Genomic DNA, 8,404 nt, shown 5'->3' on the forward strand with positions numbered 1-8,404 from the left:
AGCATTGCTAGGAAGCTATTTTCTTTACTCTACGTTTCTTCAAGTGGAAACGTAAAGCGATATCTTCAAGTACTAAGTAGGCAATTTTTAAACAACGGGTTAAAGCGTCATTCATTTGAGAGAGATACACTGATCCGCCGGGTTAAAGCGTCATTCATTTGAGAGAGATACTACTGATCCGCAAACAGATGATGTAAGAATTCACTGACTGACCACTGAGGTACCCAGCCGATTCTTGCAATTAAATACCCCAAACACCACAGCTGTGTAAATTTGGAGACCCTTATTCCTCATAGGGGCTAGGTGCAAACGGAATGGGTGTTTCTGGGAAGACAGGTCGAGGTACAGTGCAGAAGTGGATTAGAACCACCCACCTTTCACTCACCGGACATGTGATTTACTAACTGAGATAACGCGAGCGCCTTCCTTCCTTCTTGCCCATGCATCTGAACATCAAAAATGACTCCGCACACCTCCGCAAATGAACTTTAAAGTGACATCTATGGGCGGCATCAGTAAAGTCCAGTTGTGACTTCCAGATATGGTCAGCTGTGGATGCATTCCAGGTGCTCAAGCGGCCTTGGTCTTAATTCTTGGAAGGTAGGAATTCGCGGGCGGAACATAACACTCGTAGAGTTGTTAAAAATTCTACAGCAGCCCACGAACAGCTTCGCTCTTCTTGAGGCTGATCAGGTAGGCGCAATCCCCGAGTTTTCGTCAACTTTACATTCTGCTTGAACCCAAATTCGCCAACTGCACTTTTTTAAAAAGCAGTTTGGTTCTGATTAGAGGTCCAACTAAATCAAACCCTATTTCTCATGTACAGTGATTATCTTCAATTGAACGACACAAGTTTCACGAAAACCCGGCGACTGTGCCTACCTGACGAGCAGCAAGAAGGCTAAAACCGGTCATGTGCCGTCTGCAGTCTTATGACTAGTGTGCTGCGCCCAGGTTTAGGCAGTTAACTTTTTATTCAGCCACACACTTATAGCAACGGTTTTTAATGATTATCGACACCAATTTTTCAAGCCTATAGATGACTTCTTCTGTCAACAATTCCTCCCTGGGCTGGCAACCTCAAACGACCAACCGAAAGAATTGCACCCTCATGATAGTGGATGAATGCGGATGAATATAAGAAGGTCAGAAGAAATCATTTCGCCACGACGGATTTTGTATACAGCTAATTTCGTACTCAGCTGACTGGTAGTTGTGCTACGCAATATTTATAATTTCATATCATTCTGTAATACGAAAGACTACAATTAGTCAGCCCACTGAACGCGAGACGAAGAATGCATTATATCTTTTCATAATAAAATATGAGGAGTGAATCGTTCAGCTGTAACACCCTCTTGGTGCTTAGCTGCAATGCCACCCAAAGGAAGCACGAGTGCTGGGATACTGCCAGTTTGTTCAAGCTTAGACAGGCGAAGTCGAAAGGCAGAGGTCGGTTCCGAACTACGGGACTTTCTGTCAGTAAATTCGCACCATCTTGCGCCCTTTATCATTTCAGTAAGATATGCCACACAGATAAAAGACGGAAACTGCCATATGCAGGCAGATCCTGTTGACTTCTCACTCCAAAAAGACCAGTTACATGTGGAACATACATATGAAAGTGCTACTCTAGGCAAATTGAAAGACCCTGGATAACAAAATCAAGGTAATACAGAGCTCATCAAGTTTACAGCACCCTGACAATCACAAACAGCTCTCAGCATTGACTAGGTTTCATTCTGTCTATCGCAAGTCGCCTTCACGAAATTTAACGTACATAGGATTCTGTGTAACGAAGGTGGGCAGCGAAAGCTAACGCAGAATAACGTGCAAACGACACTGGCCAGTGAACTCATGAAGGTGGTAGCTCATGATGTATGGTGAAAGTTAATCCGGTGTTTCGGTTTGCATCCACTTTGAACTCCATTCCTGCAGCAAAGACACTTATCAGATCTTCCGACATAACTTGCTTCGCAGCTATATCCCAACTGGCGCTGATGAGTTTCTTTCCCCTAAGTGAAGGTAATCGTCGCCGAAAGGTCCAATTACTACTCATAATTCTGCCAGTTGGAGCCCTTTTTCAATATTGTGGATAAATGGATGGTAAGTCGGCCCACTGGACTGTCACCTCTGAATCATCATCATCATCATCATCATCATCATCATCATCATCATCATCATCAACATCATCATCATCATAATCAACATCAACAACAACAAAAACATGCCTAAGAGTAGTATGCAGCTGTCGGCATTTTTCCTTGCAGATAGAAAAAATGATTATGGTGAATCAGGTTTACTCGTGGAATAAATTCACTTGGCGCCGTTTTTGATAGAGTAGATTGCCACACAGACAATCAGGTTTTGAATGCCATGATCGCGAAGGCGTCTACAGCAAACGGACCTGGCGAACGACTTATCGCCAGTTCATCAACCCGTTTTTATGTCGAAGCAATGAAAACTCGAATCTTTTGTGACTACAAAGAGTAATTCTTAGGATTCCCTTTCGGGGCGGGCAGGTTGACATCACTCAGCTCAACCAGTCCAAATAGATAGTTATTCTTTAATAGGAACGTACGATGGTAAAGAGAGACTCCATATCAACCAGATAAACTCCCACTTCTAACTCGCATGCCTTTTAGTCTGAAGTCTAAAGTGCTGATTTCATAAGGGATGCCTTGTTTCTGAATTACCAAAGCACACATCGAGGTAATCAATAGTAATAACAATCCAATAAAGGTGAAAGACCAAGAGAGAGAGATTGACATGAAAGATGTACTCATATTGTATCAAGAAGGCAAAAGAACCTTCCTTGTCAAAGCCTAACATGTGCAACGTGAATCTGAAGAAATCGGAGCAAGCGAGGTACTGCTTTCAACCAGGAGCTCGAGTTGTTTTATCATCACAAAAGCAGACTGAGCGTACTCAAGACAAGCCCTTAATTTCACATCATTTGAAATACTAGTAAACACCAATCACAAGAGCATGGACAACCAAGTGTTTGGTAAAAAAAACGTACAACCATCCAGCCACCACCTTCAATTTAGTTGATTAAAGGGTGCTTCAAATTTGAACTGAAAAGTGCTTCAAAAGTGCTTCCATACGAGCTCCAAGGTACGACCCAAAAACCCAATTCATTGAAAAAATTCATTTGAAACTGTAGCTGAAACGACATAATAATGAACCGTTTGTTTAGCAGATCTCATCTATCTGTCGAAAGTTGGACCAGTGACATCAGCAACACGTTTTTCAGTTAAGCTGTTCTGTTGAAATGCCACGGACAGTACGATAATTATAGTTTACTCGGTGCATGGATTGGACTCACTTAATGTGAGGTCAAATGGCCGAGGACGTCTGTTAATTTGATTGAACCACCAGACACATTTTTGTCTAGAAACCAGTCAAAGGGTCTGGTGGAAAGTGCACTGTCATAATTACATTTTAATGTATTAGGTATTATGCCTCTGATCAACTTTGTGAACGGTTTCTTTGACTAGCAGGGCATGAGAGGTTTCAACGTGGCCACTATTTAAATGTGGTTTTCATCAGTGGTGCAATGGAACCACTGACGGGATTCCCGATAGAGAATAGGTCAGAATGGGCAGGGCGCGCTGTAACACACTTACTTGCATAAGAAAGTGTTTTTGCCCCTCTTTGACTGCAACACCGGCTAGGTGGCCAAACTTGGGCATGCTTAATTCGTCTTTTGTTACCAAGCCACATCCGACCCCAAATAAGGAAATGTGGATTTTGCAGTAATTTTTTTTAGTGTTTCATAAAAATCCCAAGACAATACGATCAAGATTATCACTGCCGTGTGCACCCTATGACACGAGGCACACAGCATGCTGCCCGTCAAACTTTTTTCGAATAGGTATAGAACTTTCCAGGAGGATAGCAACTGGAATACGCAGTCATTTGCCCACAATAGTTCTATTTTTTGTTCTATTTTTGGAGCTTTTCTGTTTGCACTTTCACCCTAAGATTTTAATTATTTTGTACATGCAGTCCTCACCCTGTCTTCAGTAATGCTGGCAGAAGGACTTAGTTCCGATTGGATCCGTTTTTGGTTTTCCCTCTAGCAGATATGTTCATGAACAGGGTTGAAACTCAACCTTTAGGTGCCATCACAGAAAATTTAGACCGTATGGTTATTACGTAAATGATACAGCTGTACTCCTCGATTATACTGTCCGCAAAACCACGTAAAACCATTCATTTTCCTTCTAGTCATATTTTAGACTAATTCCAATACAATGGAGGGCTAAATTTTCCTAATGTCGGTATTCATAAACAGACTGATCGGAACGTTCAACACAAAGTTCATAGAACACAAACTCAGACAAGTTCTGTTTGACGGATAATCTGCGAATCGCTGTTGACAGATTCTGTGTGTAATTAGTCGCTTGTCGGGAATCCTGTTTTTGTCAAATAACAAGGCGTTTTTCAAAGTGCGCGGATACGTAGTCCCCGAATGGTGTTTGGAACAAACCTAGCTTAAGCACAACCGTATCATATCTGACAGGAAGAAATTATGTCATGGATAAAGAGATTGCCTTCCAAGTCACGCCAAGTGTCCCTGAATTGACAAAGACATTTACGATTTAGACTGCTAACGACCCCGGAGTCACAAGCCAGTTGACCCGCGACCCAGTCATTCCACAATCTTCTCGGATACGGACGCGATTCTTTCGAATCGGTGACCGATTAATCCCCATGTTTTGATCTTTAATACGCGCTACCAAAGCAGTTTTTAACGTGAATGGAACACGTGAATGGAACATCAGATAGATTTGCTATATATTGCCAGAAAGTGAGAAAGGTTTGTTAGCTAGGTTTGTGCGTTCCTTGCAATCCAAGGCTACGGCAGTAGCTTAGACAGAATATGGAGACGAAAAGAAATTGCTGATTGGGGAGTACCGCTTGACTACCGCTCGTGGTTAGTTTTTCTGTTCAAGTAAATGACTTCAGAGACGATTTCATCAGGATCGTCCAAAATGCATGGCCAGTGTGTTAACACAAGTCGTAGCTTTGGTAAAGCTTGTTTGTGTTGGTAGGTCATACGACTAAGTTAAGCCTCTTCTACCTCTAGGGGCTTGCAATGTCTAAGCTTGTTGGTAGTTGGACCTCTTGTCTCCTGATTGACCAACTCATCCGTTTCCAGAACAGTGGTAGGGGTCAACAGTAGTCCCGGCTTCACGTGAAATCTGACAGCTAGCTATGCGTCCGCATGCCGATAATTTGGCCATTTTTGCCTCGTCATGAGTTATCATGTTTGGTCCACCGTTTGTTTGAGTTGCTTACTGGTCGATCTTCGCTTCCAAAGCAGCGCCCATCTCGGTCAGCCCTATCACCTGTCGTATCTAGAGGACCGGTATATTTGTTCGTATAGAAAGGGGTAATTTTATGCTCAGTCTTTTGGGCCTGAATTTCTTTTTGGAATCCCAATCCTAGAACGATCCCAACAGACCAATGGTCTCATCTAATTTGGGGTGTGATTTTGAGCACGAGAAGGTTTACAATTTGAACTCGGCCGACTTCCACTGATGTCTGTTTGCGTAAAATGTAATGAAAGATATCTTCGAATGTTGCGCTTGAATTAAGTCCACCTCTTAATAAAATCCAAGGAAGATAGGTGGACAGGAGTATCTACAAGAAAAAAGACCTTTGCTAGCTTAATCATATCCCCGGTTACTAGTTGGAGGAGATGGAGGGTAAGACCGACTGACCAATCGGCCTAGTTGACCACAGTCATGATACACCCTCGACTGAGTTGTGTCTTCGATGGAGCGTACCGTAAGAGTAGGACATTTTACTGATTTAACTTAGTATTATATTTCATAAAAGCCTGATTGAGGAGGAAGATTCTGTGGAGAATGTGAAGCTTATATTTGGGTTATTCGTCAGCTGCCATTTTGTCAGTTTTACTGCGAAGTATTAATAGCACCTTGAAGAAAACTGTCTTTCTCATTTGTTGTAATCACATTGATCTCTGAGGTCATCAGGATATATCAGACATTATAGGTTATTAGAGACTTGGAGGTCTTTTATGTAGGTCTTGGATTGCTCAAGATCCTGAATGGTGTGCTAGGACTTCTACGGTTGGTGAGTAGCAGTTTCGACTATGTAAGATTGACGATTATGTGAAGCTGAAGTTATGGTAGAGAGAGATTACGTTTTCTTAGGCCCTTTACGAAAGGAGCCAGTGGTGCATCCGTTGATCAAGCACCTTGCTGAGGTTATTGTGAACGGACTTTCATTCTGTTTAATGGCTCCTTTCCAGATAGATTGTAAAGCCTGATTCATGCACAAAAATGGATATGTTTATACATTCTCTAAGTCAAGCTGGTGGGATGATACTTTGAACTAGGAGATACTCTTATCAGTTGAAAATCAGCTTTTCCTTTGGGTCTTTTGTTTTACGCGATTTACTGCAAGTGATGTTTGGTGTACTGACTCCGGATTCGAATATTTCATATAGTAGCCACTCCTGAGTGAGAACGTTGGTTCGTTCGATGAGAAAGTTATTTAGGCATTCTTTCCGACGAATTCTGATCAGTAAAAATCATCGAATTTCGGGAAGGAGGATGAATAGACTGAGAGTAGAGTGGTATATGACTCAGTAATTCTTGTAACACTCACAAGTCCCAGATAGGAAGCCCAATCTTTTCGAATAGTTTTCAGTTTCCGGGGGCTTCTATCATTTAAATAAACTTCTTGTATACTTACGTACGTAGCATCTGAAAATTCTTGAAACTGGAGGGAACCTCGCTATAGTATCCTCCTAAATTCGCTTTCTGAGTTGATGACCACGTTAGTATGTCTAAATGTAGAGTCCCAGTTGCTCGTTCTCTTTCCAAGAAGAAATGCGCTATGAAATGGGAATTCCCCTTCCAAGCATCGCATAGCTTGGCAAAAAAAATTTAGAGGAAGAGTTCATCGTCTGAAACCCTTGAACTCTTCCTTTCTTATATGCCACAAAATCATTCACCATGACGTGACATTCTTGTCTGGCGTCGCTCAGGGAGTTTTAGCGAAGGTAAGGCTGACAGCGCATTTTGTTAAGCTCCTGTTCCAGTCGCCATGTATGCAAAGCAAGCTCGTAAATTCGTACGGTTTCAGTGTTTCTCTGAAGTGTCTTCTGTTTTGACATGGTTCCGATCCCCCATTTGTTGCCATGTAAGAAGCGATGTGAAGGGCATGTTTACACCCAACTGTGTAGTCTGCTCATTGCGAGAGCAGAATCAATTCGTGCTTTTGTTGGGAATAGAGGCGGTCCACCTGCGAAATCAGAAGAGCCGGATTGAACATCAAAATGACGATTTGCTATATCATGCTCGTGATACCCGGATGACATTATGTCATGGTTACTCGTTTTCATGAACTATCGGTTTCTCTGGCGGATTCGGTTTGTAGATTCTGAGCGCATATAAACAGTGATGGAAGTGCACTTGCCTTAGCAGTCATAACGTTCGTTTTCCTTGCCGCTTCACTGAGTGCCTTCGAAGTTCATTTGTTTAGAGTACGCTGTGATGGGAAACTTGTGATTGCGCTCCGTCACACTGAATGGGGAACTAACTACCCAACCCTGACGGACTTATTCTCGTTGTTTGCCACTGTCTTTTACCCAGATCTCGCAATCCTGCATCGATTAACGTCAGAGCACCTTCTGTTACATCTTTATATGGCAGTGAGACATCGGTACTCAACACCGATGTCATGCTGTCGATGATGATGATGATGACATCTTTATTTCTTCTCTTGTCAGGCTATCACACTGATCATCAAATTATTATAAAAAGATTTCCCGTTTATCTTTCACCTTGAAGGATACAATGGGCAATATGTACGTCTCACAGTACTCATCTGATGGGGCCTCCATAGGTGCTGTTGTATTCTAAGACGTCTTTGATTCCAAACCTCTATTTCATCAACAGCACAACGTAGAAGAAACTGCTGACAATACTGCACCAAACACGCGTGGAGCGGGGGTTACAAATGTCAAGGGTGGGTGATACACATGTGATTCGAGCCCCGTGATTGATGGGTGAGTAAGGCCAAATCCTGTGCGAGTTAAGCGTAATGCTGATCAGCCGGTCGCGGTCAAGGAGTTAAGTCTTCATACTAAAGGCAAGGAAGCCGCGTGTTGGGAATACTCTGGAGTTTTTTGAGGCACGCTGATACTTTCCAATAAGGACGAAACAGTAGTGCAGTGTTTCTCGGCTTTTCAGCATAGATTGGCTTCAATTAGAAGAAAAAAGCCCCATTAAAATCTCCTTGTACCAACAGTGTAATTAGGAAAGCCGTTTGCCGCGGAGTTGTTCATTAGAAAACACCAATTAAACAGTTACAGTCAGACCCTCATATGCATGTTGCTTTTAAAAAACATGAATATCCGTCT

Source organism: Opisthorchis viverrini (genome assembly GCF_000715545.1).
Source record: "Opisthorchis viverrini unplaced genomic scaffold opera_v5_19, whole genome shotgun sequence".
Taxonomy (NCBI): Eukaryota; Metazoa; Platyhelminthes; class Trematoda; order Opisthorchiida; family Opisthorchiidae; genus Opisthorchis; species Opisthorchis viverrini.